Source organism: Mauremys reevesii, linkage group 7 (assembly GCF_016161935.1).
Source record: "Mauremys reevesii isolate NIE-2019 linkage group 7, ASM1616193v1, whole genome shotgun sequence".
NCBI classification, from domain to species: Eukaryota; Metazoa; Chordata; order Testudines; family Geoemydidae; genus Mauremys; species Mauremys reevesii.
Window position 1 is genome coordinate 3,697,951 of NC_052629.1, and position 13,302 is coordinate 3,711,252.

At 54.7% G+C, this 13,302-nt stretch overlaps 1 protein-coding gene across 5 annotated transcripts in view; it reads right to left on the bottom strand.

Annotated features, from left to right (window-relative positions):
• Window positions 1–13,302, bottom strand: part of SEMA4G (semaphorin 4G) — a 99,025-nt gene that overhangs the window by 51,830 nt on the left and 33,893 nt on the right. Inside the window, exon 1 of one of the 5 annotated variants that reach the window (XR_005583048.1) lies at window positions 10,418–10,440. The exons of 3 other annotated variants lie outside the window; for them this stretch is intronic. The gene's annotated coding sequence lies outside the window, so the exon portion shown is untranslated. Of the gene's footprint in view, window positions 1–1,398; window positions 1,421–10,417; window positions 10,441–13,302 lie in introns of those variants that run through there. One more of the 5 variants, XR_005583047.1, reaches the window with a different exon arrangement.

Below are 13,302 nucleotides of genomic sequence, written 5' to 3' on the forward strand. Positions count from 1 at the left end.
CTTTCATCTGAGGATCTCAAAGCACTTCCCCAAACATTGAACTCCACAACAGCCCCCATGAGACAGGGAACCATAGAATCACAGGACTGGCAGGGACCTCAAGAGGTCGTCTAGTCCAGTCCCCTGCACTCATGGCAGTATTATCTAGACCATCCCTGACAGGTGTTTGTCCAACCTGCTCTTAAAAATCTCTAATGATGGAGATTCCACAACCCCCCTAGGCAATTTATTCCAGTGCATAACTACCCTGACAGTTAGGAAGTTTTTCCTAATGTGCAACCTAAACCGCCCTTGATGCAATTTAAGCCCATTGCTTCTTGTCCTATACTAAGAGGTTAAGAACAATTTTTCTCCCTCCTCCTTGTAACAACCTTTTATGTACTTGAAAACTGTTCTCATGCCCCCTCTCAGTCTTCTCTTCTCCAGGCTAAACCAACCCAATTCTTTCAATCTTCCCTCATGGGTCATGTTTTCTAGACCTTTCATCATTTGTGTTTCTCTTCTCTGGATTCTCTCCAATTTGTCCACATCTTTCCTGACATGTGGCGCCCAGAACTGGACACAACACTCCAGCTGAGGCCTAATCAGCACAGAGTAGAGCAGAAGAATTAGTTGTGTCTTGCTTACAACACTCCTGTTAATACATCCCAAAATGAGGTTCGCTTTTTTTGCAACGTGTTACACTGTTGACTCATATTTAGCTTGTGATCCACTATCCAGATCCCTTTCCGCAGGACTCCTTCCTAGGCAGTCATGTCCCATTCTGTATGTGTGCAACGGATTGTTCCTTCCCAAGTGGAGCACTTTGCATTTGTCCTGATTGAATTTCATCCTATTTACTTCAGACCATTTCTCCAGATCATTTTGAATTTTATTCCTCTCCTCCAAAGCACTTGCAACCCCTCTCAGCTTGGTATCGTCTGCAAACTTTGTAAGTGTCCTCTATGCCATTATCTAAATCACTGAAGAGAACCAGACCCAGAACCGATCCCTGCGGGACCTCACTCGTTATGCCCTTCCAGCATGACTGTGAACCACTGATAACTACTCTCTGGGAGCGGTTTTCCAAACAGTTCTGCACCCACCTTATAGTAGCTCCATCTAGGTTGCATTTCCCTAGTTTGTTTATGAGACATATTATCCCCTTCTGATAGATGAGGTAACTGAGGCAAAGAGAGGGGACACAATTTACTCCAAGACACAGAATGAGTCAGTAGCAGGGGTAAGTATAGAAACCCAGGAGTTCTGAGCATCCCCTGCACTAGCCACTGCACATCACTCCCTCTGGCTAGGGATTCTGTTCCAATAGGTTCTCCTCTTTCAACGGTATTAATCTGCTAAATTTAATAAACATGCACAGCCTATGGGAAAAACATTCAAATAGAAATCACACCTTACCAAACCCCAGAAGCCTGCTATCCTCGTTAAATCCAAACGCACAAAGATCGACATCACTACATTCTCCCATAGGCAAACGGTGGCCCACGTATTACAGAAATCGGAAGATGCCGTGCAGCTGGGTAACAGCTCAGTTACTCATTCAATGTGCATCATAAATACATTGTCTGAAAGGCTCGGAAGCAGCCATTTCCGGAAGAGGCGGCATGGGAATAAACTGATGTATCCCTGCTTCCCCCAGACCTTTTTATGCAAGATGCACAAACATTTCACATTTAACAATGCCATGAATTCTAGGATGAGGGGATCCTTTGTGTTTTATTGTACCTTGCAATCCGAGCACTTCAGTTTAGATAATCAAGGTAATAAACATAATTAAAAAGAAGAAGTGGGACTTCCAGCCATCCTTGTGGTACCAGAGTCTCTATTTGCACTCTGCATCCAGCACAGAGTCCTATGGAATGCACTGAACATTTAGGGCCAATATTTCAGCCTCGTTTCGGCTAGTTCTTGTTTTCCTGTTGTACTAATCTGCCCCACCTGAAAGATCAAGCTAATCTAGGACCAAATTAAAGCCAAAAAAAATCCAAGAGGAAACACTTGAGGGAGCGGGCAGCCTGCGGAACTCCCTGCTGCATGATGTCATGAAGCCTGCTCCCGGGTCTGGGTTTTTAGAATATCTAAGCTGATTCATGCTTCAGACAGCAACCTAGGGGGAGTCACTCCTCCAGTGTACTGCATTTACCGATTTGCCAGGTTCACCCACTACAGATTCCAGCTCAAGGTCTCACTATCCCTCCATGCATTTGGGCCGGTTCCCAGAGAGATCGGCACACCCTTTACCACGACAATCTCCTAGGACAGGTCTGAGCTACAGGAACAATGACAATGCCGGGGGCAGGGGGGGGGAAGGCAGCAGGCAGAACAGTCCCAGGGACTGCACAATTTCAGTGCTTTCATTCGCTCTTGCAAGAGATCTCCCTGACTAAAAACCTCACCCGCTTCTTAGAGTTAACTGTCCCTGAAAGTGTTTTCCATACGCCACCCACCCGCTGACCCTGGGAACCAACCAAACTGCTTCTACAGCAGGGAAGGAAGAGACAGAGTTAGGGTGATGTCTATTTTTAACTGCTCGGAGATGGGTAACGGGTAACACTGATAACCGATTATAAACAGGGCAAAAGAGAATTACATAAGACCATAAGAACGGCCATCCAGGGTCAGACCAAAGGCCCATCTAGCGCAGTATCCTGTCTGCCAACAGTGCCCAGTGCCAGGTGCCCCAGAGGGAATGAACAGAACAGGGAATCATCAAGTGATCCATCCTCTGTCGCCCATTCCCAGCTTCTGGCAAACAGAGACTAGGGACACCATCCCTGCCCGGCCTGGCTAATAGCCATTCATGGACTTATCCTCCAGAAACTTATTTCTTTTTTGACCCCTGTTATATTTTTGGCCTTCACAACATCCTCTGGCAGGGAGTTCCACAGGTTGACTGTGCCTTGTGTGAAGAAATACTGCCTTTTATTTGTTTTAAACCTGCTGCCTGTTAGTTTTATTGGGCGAGCCTGCTTTGTGCGTTGTGGGAAGGAGTAAATAACACTTCCTTATTCACTTTCTCCACACCAGTCATAATTGTATACACCTCTATCATATCCCCCCAGAAATGTCTCTTTTCCAAGCTGAACAGTCCCAGTCTTTTTAATCTCCCCTCATACAGAAGCTGTTCCATCCCCCTCATCAGATGTGTTGCCTTTCTCTGTAACTTTTCCAATTCCAATATATCCTTTTTGAGATGGGGCGACCAGATCTGCACACAGTATCCAAGACCTGGGGGCGCCGTGGATTTTTATGGAGGCAATATGACATTTTCTGTCTTATTATCTATCTACCGTATATATCTCGTTAGAGGCAGAGCTACTGCCTAAGGTTCTGGGGAGGTCACTGGAGGAGAACCCAGGTGGTCCCAGGCTCCTGCCCGACTGCGGCTGTGCACGGTGAGGCAAGGTTACCAGGGCAAACCCCCTTTGACAATTGTAGCTCACTTCCAAGGCAGCAAGTGGTGATCACAGCCACACCATGGAGTTAAAGGTGCAATGCCTCTGATTCATGACATGTGGCGCCGTTTCCAGACAGCAGCCGTCGTTAACTGAACATGCTGCATTCGTTAAGCCAAACCAGTTGCAGCAACTTGCTAAACCGTGAGCCAGAGGTGGAAACCATCAGCAAAAATCTTCCCGCCCTCCCCAAGTGCTGTGTCGTTTTCTAGCGAGTCTAGGGAACGGTGTGAATTCCTGCTAACACCAAAGCAGAGGGCGTGCATGACGCGCCGGCTTCCCGATCCCTTTGAGTTTTGCTGCAGCTGGTCTTCTTCCAATTCAGAATATTGTGGCAGGAAACAGGGCCCTCCGGTGCACCTGCCCAGGCTGAAAGCATGCGGGGAGCAAGAGCCGGCAGACAGCTGGCGACACCAAAGGGAGTCAGCTCTGCCCAGTGTCTCCAGCTTGAACAGTCACATTGCTCCGGCCGCGTGAAAGGAAGGATATGGCCCTGCGGTTTCCTTATCATCCAGAAACTTACCCGGCCGTCCCAAGGGAGCGCAAAGCCACTTAGACACGCAGGAGGGCAGAGAGACTTGGCAGGTCTGACAGTTTGCTCCGGCTTTAAGCTTCTAACTAGCTAAATCGGGAGCAGAGGGCGGTGGGGGACGTGGCAGCTGCGAGCCCCACATGGAAGACACCCATGATACGCGGGCTGGGGGTTAAGTCTCACCTGAAAGACGGCGCCCCCTACTGCCACGCTGCAGGAATACGTCCAGTACCAGCCCCGAGGGAAGGCTGCGGCCTGTTGACTAGCACCTCCGGCAGCGTGTTCCCATCTACTGGTCTCACTGACCAGCCCTGAACCCGCTCAGGGGAAGCTGCAGAGCTCAGAGGGAGGCCGAGATACTGCCGGAGGCAGAGAGCGATCGCATACATGTCAGGTTCTCTTTCACACCCGGGGGGTGGGCACAGAGAGGAGCAGCAGCCAAGGCGGGCAGCCAGACTCCGCTCTCTTTATTTCACAGCTTCCGAGCTGTTCCGACTCCAATAAAAGCCGTCGCCTCTGATCCCTGCCAGCTTTTCAGTGCTCTCCAGCACGGCGGGTAAGTTAGCGAGACTCTCCACGCTTTTATCGGGGCAGCTTCTCTGTAGGAGTCCTGAGCAACGACGACTCGTCCCAAAGGATCCCGGAGAGACAGAGCTAGCATTTACCTTCTCTGCGAGCCCCCGCCACAGCAGGGACTCGGTCACGCCATGATTCAAAGCGAGGGAAGCGCACCTTAGACTTACCCCTGTAACATCACAGGCCTGGGAGGCTGGCTCGCGGCCAGGCAATTTTCCTCTCCGCGTGTGTGTGTGTGTGAGAGAGAGAGAGAGAGAGAGAGAGAGAGATTCACACCTCCTACTACTGACAATGCAGCAGCTGTGTCAACTGCACAGGACTTTAGGACAGGAAGTGAGAAGTGCCACCTCCAGCTGACTCTGGTAAGGAATTTGAAGGAGACTGAGGCCTGGTCTACACTAAGGGGGGGCTCGAACTAAGGTACGCGACTTCAGCTACGCGAATAGCGTAGCTGAAGACGAAGTACCTTAGTTCGGGCTACTCACCCGTCCAGACGCTGCGGGAACGAAGTCCGCGGCTCCCCTGTCGACTCCGCCACCACCGTTCGCGGTGGTGGAGTTCTGGAGTCGACGGGAGCGCGTCCGGAGTTCGAACTATCGCGTCTAGATTAGACGCGATAGTTCGAACTCCGAGAAGTCGAACGCCGCCTGTCGACCCGTCAGGTAAGTGTAGACCTACCCTAAGTGACTGGCCGGGTGGAATTTGGGCAGGACACAAGGACAGACCACTCCTGCCTCCTGGGTAGCCATGTGGAATATAACAGGGGTTCTCAACCTTTTTCTTTCGGAGGCTCCCCCCACCCCCCCAACATGCTCTAAAAACTCCATGGCCCACCTGTGCCTCAATGACTGGTTTTCTGTTTATAAAAGCCTGGGCCGGTGCTAGGGGGTAGCAAGCAGGGCAATTGCCTGGGGCCCCACGCCACGGGGACCCTCACAAAGCTAAGTTGCTCAGGCTTCGGCTTCAGCCCCAGGTGGCGGGGCTCAGGGCCCCAGGCTTCAGCCCCATGCAGGGGGGCTCTGGCTTTCTGCCCTGGACCCAGTGAGTCTAACGCTGGCCCTGCTTGGTGGACCCCCTGAAACCTGCTCATGGCCCCCAGGGGGCTCCGGACCCCTGGTTGAGAACCACTCGGCTATATCCTGGCTGCACGTGGTTAGAACCTTGGGTTTAAGTTTTGCCCAGCAGATGGCACCTGCAGCCTAGTGCCCCGTGGCAACATGCTGGAGCATCAGGACACCACTGGCCCGGGCACAGGGCTTTCCTCCTTTCAGAGCAGTTCAGCCCTGAATCCTCCATGCCTGTGGGAGGTTCTGTCCCTGTTTCGCAGATAGAAAAGCTGTGGCAGAGAGATTCAGCAATCTCCCAAAGCCATGGGAGGCAGGGCAGGTGGTCCTGGCTCCAGTACAATGCTCAGCCATCCAGTCTTCTGTCCACGTCTACTGTCCCCCGCTGCCAGCAGCCTGGGTCTCTCTCGGTCGGACCCTGCTTTTGCTTGCAAGCCAGGGCAGCACGGCCAGACCCCACAGTCTCTAGAGATTTTAGGCGTAGGTTAGAGACCTTCACCCCCTGCAAGAAGTGTTATGGAGAAAGATTTCTCGAGGGGAGGCCCATGGGACAGGAGGGGTTTGTTCCCATTACTGGCTGGGAATCCATCTGCTTCAGAATGGGAAGCAGGAGAGGCTTGGCTTTCAGGTCCCCCCCCCCGACTGATCCCCACAAGGTATCGCGTTCCTCTTGGGTTTGTGGTCCCTTCTGTGCCTCGGTGCAGCGCCTTGCTCGAGCTGCCCCTGAAGCAGGCTCCCTGGAAACCACACCAACAAGGTTCCTTTCATGGCAGGCCATGATGTCACTGTACGAGAGCCACGCCTGCCTGGGAAGGGTGGCTCAGTGGTCAGAGCAGGGGAGGTATTTGGAGTCGGACTCCTGGGATCTACCCTCAGCTTGGCCACTAACTGCCCTTGGGCACGTCAATTAGCCGAGGTAAAGCAGGGACAATGCCCACGGCCCAGCGCACTGGGAGATTTACTGCTTTGCAAGAACCTCCAATGACTGGTGCTCCAGCAGCAGTTCCCAAGCAGTGGGCCATGGACCCAAATGACATCACGCCCTCAGCTGTTGGGATCACTGCAATCCCTCGTGCACAGGGGATGCCATTTTGCTCCTCCTAGAGTGACCTCGCACGCCTTGCTGCTCTGGTGCTCTTCACGATGGTGCCCTCCAGGCTGCCTGGGGCAGGAAATGATTCATTACAATGGGGTTGTGCCGGCAAAAAGTTTGGTAACCCCTGTGCTGTGAGACGGTGACGTGATCATCTCTATTACGCTAGCATCTAGGGACCCAATCCTGGACCGAGGCCCTGCTGTGCTAGGCGCTGCACATCCCCCACACCCTGAAACGCCTGACCCTGCCGCAAACAGAGAAAAGTGACAGCCCGGGGAAGCACAGGGGAACAACCGGTCGGCACAGGCAGCGGTTGCGGGCACAGGCACTTGGCCTTTGCGAGGGGGGGGGTGTGTTACGGTAACAACGCTGTTCCAAGGGGCCAGACGTACCCGCTGCGTCGTGCCCGGGAATTCTGGCTTTAGCCCTATGGCAGGCAGCAAGCCTGAGGCTCTGCCCCCCCAGCCTGTAAGCCTGGGCTCTCATGCCCAGAGCACAAGGCTGGGGCCCACGCCCCGTTCCACCGCTGACTCCCCAAGGAGCCCGGGGAAGGCCCGAAGCCGGGCTACATCCCGCTGGAAAGCACCACGTCGTCTTGGCAGGGTTAGACTAGCTGACCCGACGGCTCTATGGAGGATGGTTCTGTGACGCTGCCTCGAGCCTGGGCTGCTGGAAGGGACGTGGAACAGGAACAGCTCGGCTCCCTCTCTCCCCCACGCGCACAGAGCGGCTTTCCTTTGGAGGAGACCAGCTGCCACCGCTTACTCACCACTTGGCACTGGGCTCGCTGGTGGGCCCCCCGTGCTGCCAGTGCGTGCTGGAGACCACCCAGCCATCGGCGTTCGCGGGCGGATATTTGCAGACTGTTGCTCGTTACGGCCAGGCTGTACCAACATAAACGTCCGTGTTTATGCAACAACAAGCGCAGGGGCCTGACTTTCACAGCAAGACCGTCTCCATGCCTGGGGTAACAGGGAGGCTGCTCTCCGTCGAGGCATCTAACAGGAGATCAGCCGGAGCAGCACGCACTTGGCTCCGGTGGAAGTTAAACCAGCAGCGAGCTGTGTTTTCAATGGGCGGAGTTAAGTATGTTGTACCAGACATAACGGGAGCTTGTGTTACCTGCCAGGTAGGGAGGTCCTGGGCGACCTTCCCACCCAGCCCTGGTCCGGAGCATTCCTGGTGTTATTCCCGTCCCAGGGCTCACGCATGGTGAGGACAATTCACTTCCACTCAGAGCCACCGGCCCCTCCCCGCTAGTCCAGACCCAGCAACACTGCATCAGACAGGTGGCGCATGTGCACAGAAGTGGGGAGAAGCCACCAAATTCGTTATCACCCATGACCCAAGGTTGCACCTGGCAACGTTTCAGGAAAGTGGAGCTTATTTCACGGCCGGGTGGCTGGAGGAACTTTGGCAGCTCTCCTTCCCTCCAGACTCAAGGGAGCGTCGCATCTGGGCCGACATTCCTTGCGCACCCCAAGCGCACCGTGGGAGTTGAGGGGGTGACGGGCAGTGCGCAAGGGCAGAAGGGGCTTGCCAGCCCTCGGATCAGCCGCCTTTTGCAACATCGTTCCTCATTGCTTTGATCTGCAGCAACAGTGCCTCTGCCAGCTTCCCTAGGCATTCTGGCCGGATGGCTCTGGGGGCTGAGAATTATCTTCGTTAAGGTCTGGCCTAAACTTTTCCTTCCTTTGCCTTCAGGCCATTTTTTGCACAGCTGATCTGCGTGAGGAGTACTGTGTAGGAGAAACACTTGATCTTAGTCACGCCGCAGAGCGGGAGGGGGAAAGGAGGGAATTGCTGGCTCCGAAAATGAAACCAATGAAAAGATTAAAAAAAAGCCAACAGGCCGTTCCTGGAGAACCTCAGCAAAGATCGCTCCCTGCTGCATTTGGCCTAAGAAAGAAGCAAGTCAGAGAACGGGTCCGCCATGGTTGGCTGGCCTAGCGGTGATGCGGTGTCTGGATTTCTGCTGATTTGCTCGCCAGCTCTGCACGCAGAGATCGGCACTTCCAGAGGCGAGAGGGCTGTGGACAGACACACACACACGGAACTAATGGAGGACAGAGATGTGAGCTTTAATCTGGGTGCACCTCTGCCTGCTCGGTTAGTCACTTTCCACTCCGCTCTCGCATCCTGCCGGGGCCTGGGAAGGCAGGTGGCTGGATTGGATCGGAGGGGAGGGTTTTCCAGGGAAGAGCTGCATTAAGGTTGTTCAGCCTGATGGAAGGTGCGTTTAGGCAGGAGGCCTCCCCTGCTCCCTGTCTGCCCTGGAACGGGAGAAGAGCCACAGTCATGTCCCTTACGGCACGGAGGATCAATTTCCAGCGGCACTAGGAACGCAAGCAGGCCTGGTTCAACACAGCACACGTGCTTCACGCGCACCAGGTCACATCCACAACCCTAGTCTAGCCCCCAGCCCAGGCACTTCCCTGCAGTGTGTGGCACGCTCGGCGTCGGCAGCAGAGCCACAGTAACAGAACAGAGGGGTGAGGGGAGCTTTTCGTGTTACCCAAGTAACTCTAGCGATGCCCCACGAAATGCATCCACGGGCAGGGCCCATTTGGCTGGTGGCAGAGGAAGCTCAGGCCATCGGGGCTAAGGGGACCCGTGGCAGGATAGTTTTTCGGCCAGTTTGGCCAGCTAATGGCGGCTTTGGAGGTGGACAGGGGGCAGGAGGAACCAGACCACAGCTGGGGCTCCTAAGCCAGCCAGGTGCAGAGCTGAGACGCCTCCACCTGCTCTGCAGCTCCTAGGGCCCCTGCGGGGACAATTAGCTGCAGGGCTGCATGACCCAAGCTCAGAAGCCCCAAGGGCCAGCCAGCGCTGCGCCCGCTCCTCCCCAGGACAACGCTTCAGCCCTTTCCACTGAGAGGCAGAGCACCCACCGGCCAGGAAGGCCCCATCTCTCTGCGCCGGTCCCTGCTGAATGGAAGATGGCGTGCGGGAGAAGGAGAGAGAACCCTCAGGCTATGGCAAAGGAAGCTGGGTACGGTGGAGAGAGACAGGAGGGGGAAGCCGCTTGTCCCACACGGCTCATTCTGCAACTTTTCCTTCTGTCTAGTCAGAGCTAGGGCTCCGCTGTCATAGCATCTCTCTGAACCGCCAGAAGGCGCTCCAAGTCGCCAGCTTACGGGGCTCAACGGTAGCTCGATTATGTCTACATGTGCCGCAATCGCACCTCCCCACTGCAGCGCAGACAGACTCGAAGGGCAGGTCTACACATAAAACGCTGATACCGGTGCAGCCGTAGCGCTTTAATGAAGCTGCTCTACGTCGACGGGCGCTCCCGTCGGTGTAATTAATCCTACCGAGAAGCAGTAGCGACGTCCGTGCTGGCTACATCGGCGCTTAGATCGGTGTAACTACGTCACTTGGGGGGGGGATTTTTCACACCCTGGGGCGGCGTAGTTCCACCGAAGTAATTCTGTAGTGTAGACCTGCCCTAAGACTCCTCTCCAGACCGGGACAAAGAACACAGCAAGTGTTCCCGAAACCAGAAGGGCACGTTCCCCTTCAGCTGAAAGCTTTATTGGACGTGATGCAAGTGGACAACCAAGACAACAGGACTGTAGCTCCCTGCACTGTACATTTCAAAACCAAAGCCTGGGCCAGAGAAAAGCGAGCCAGGAACAAACCTGACCATGTGGGGAAGAGATTGAAAAGATCCAGATGTTTTCAATTTCCCTACCTCCTCCTGCAGCCCGAGGGAGCTCGACGCCCCCTTTCGTGAGGCAGCATCTGTTCATACAGGCAGCCCTTTCCTGTACAGCTGGATTCATGCCTCTTTTTGCAATTGAGAGAGACAAGGTAAGGAGCGGCCCGGCCTCTTTGCAATTAACACGTGGAGTCTCGTAACAAGATCTGTTCAGCTTTGACGCGGCTGTGTCCTAGGCCTTCAGATTACAGACGGGTGCTGAGACGGGCCGGCGAAGGCGTCTCTGAAGTTGCAAGTCACAGCGGGGAGACTTGAGCGGACGGGGCCTTCGGGGGAAGACATTTCAGGCAGTGAGCACAACGAGAGAACCAGAAACAAAAAGGGGCGGCGGGAGAACACGGGAGCAATCTGGCACCTTAGCCGGGTTCTTTGTAGGGTGAGCGGGTTTCCCAACATTATTCCACTAGATTTCAGCTTCTCCTTAATACGCTGCCTGGAAATTCAGCATCCGTCTTGGATTCCGTTCCAGTAGGGAGGAAATTCCGGCCCAAACCGCATGTAACGTGCCAGTGACCTGATCCGGTCCAGCAAACCCGTCTAATCCGGCCGTGCCTGACACCCTGTGTTTCAGAGGAAGGTGTAAAACCATAATGGAGGGAGCCAATTAAGCAGTGCGGTGTGCAGGGAAAAGCCCACTTCCTGGCCTCCCACAGGAGATCGGTTTACACCCCCAAAGTCCGGAGTCCAGCACACCAAGAGAAGGGGAAACCGGAACTGCGGTGCACGACGAAGGCAGGAGGATGAAAACAATCCAGCCACACAAGACTGAACTCGCTGACCTTCTGCAGCAGCCAACTCCAGCCGGTTTAGTGGTAACTAGGGTGATGTGATCAGGGCACGAGATACGTTACAAACACACGTGCTTGCCTGGAAGAGCTTACACGGCCGGCCGCCAGGGCGGGGAACGCAGCCCAGCGTGCAAGGAAAGGGGTCGAGGCGGGATGCAGCACCGTAACGTAGTGCAACCCACGTGCACGATGCTGGTGTTTCACCACACGATCCCTTGTTTCACACTAAAGGTCAGGGCAATAAAGCAGGGCCTGCCCTATATGACATGCCCTTGAGGTTCCCAGCTAGATAATTATTCCTCTGGGACTCTTCAAGGCTAAGCAAACCTAGTGGGGCTGCCATCTGCAAGCCTTGGGCCGAGCAGGACTGCGGCTGAACAGGGTTGGGGGAGGAGCGAGGCTGGGGGTGGAGCCGGGCTGGGGGTGGAGCGGGGCTGGGGATGTGGCACTCCCTTGTGCCCTCCATGGGGGCTAGCCCGGCCCTCGCTGCATGTCCCCCTGAATGTTCCTCAGCACCCCCTGGGGGGCATGCCCCACAATTTGGGGACCGCTGCCTTACGGGGAGTGCAATAGCTGCCATCACCACGGTCAGTGTATGTACTGTGGTTGTGGAGCAGGGCGCCAAGGCGCTAGGCGCTGTACAAAGACAGTCCCTGCTCCACGAGGGGAAGCAGAAGGAAACAATCAGGTGACAGTGGTCAGCACACAGCAGAACAGGCAGTGGTCTCAGCACACCAGCTGCCCACCCACAGCATCTGATCACTTCCCAGCTTAAACTAAATTGCCATATTGAGGTGCCCAATGAACCTCACTGAGTCTCCAACTCTTCTCTGGTTCTAGGAAGCTCAGTGTGAGATAACAGGGTCCCCCCCAACCCCACACGGGACTGAAGGTTAGGGGGCTCTTCCGTCCATCCTTCTATTTGCTGTCTCGGACAGTCGGGCCAGCTGTTAGTTCCTTTCCTGGCAGAGGAGCAAAGGGCAAGGTCTGGGGTCTGACCCAGAGTCTGACAATTAAGTTCTTTCACCAAGACAGGACGATGCAAGTTACTGTGGGATCAAGGTGCTAACGGAGACTCACGTGGAGTGAAGGATGGTGTCCCTGGCCTCTGTCTGCCAGAAGCTGGGAATGGGCGACAGGGGATGGATCACTCGATGATTCCCTGTTCTGTTCATTCCCTCTGGGGCACCTGGCATTGGCCAGTCGGCAGACAGGACACTGGGCTAGATGGACCTTTGGTCTGACCCAGCGTGGCTGCTCTTATGTTATGTTCTAAGTGAATCATTAGTCCTCGCACACAAGCTGTGACACAACCAGTTCCAACCTTCCCGACCCTCCCATCATAGACAGGTGCAACGTCTAACCCTGATTATCTCTGGCCAAGACGATCCCCCAGAACCTCAGCTCGTTCCATCGGCTGAATGGCTAGGATTGTGCCTAGGAATGACACTATGTTTTCCCTGCTGCATCATAAACCAATAGCTTCTGGTTTCACCCCCGGGGCCTGTTAAGCGGAAAATTGGCTCCACTATATAAATATGTCTTTAAATATCTGCCGGGGCACGGCCAGCGAGGAAGGGAACGCCAGGGAATACCTCATAACGGGCTGGAGCTTCGAGAGCTCAGAGCCCCGCTGGCCGGGTGCGTCTGGAAGCCCAGTCGGGCACTTCTGAAAATTCTGGCCAACATGACTGATGGGAAAAGACACCGTCAGAGAGAAAACAGGAGAGACTCAGCCCAGTCCTGTCACTGACCCCGCATCACACAGGCAGGGAGCCCCCAGCCTTTTAAATGGCCCCTCGCTTCAATGGCTTCTTTGCAGTCCCAGTGTATAGCACACGCCAGCCGGGGGGCCCGAAGTGTGTCACAAACATAGCACAAGCATCACTCACCGGCGAGGTGGCCGGCCGACCCAGTTTAGAGTGACTTGAACAAGGTTATATGGAGAGTCTGCCAGAACCAGGAATGGACCCAGCCATCCCAGCTCAGTGCCCGGCTCTAACCACTCAGCAGCACTCCCTTCCTGTGCCTGTGGGCCTGACTGACTTCCTTTGCTCCCAATGCAGAAGC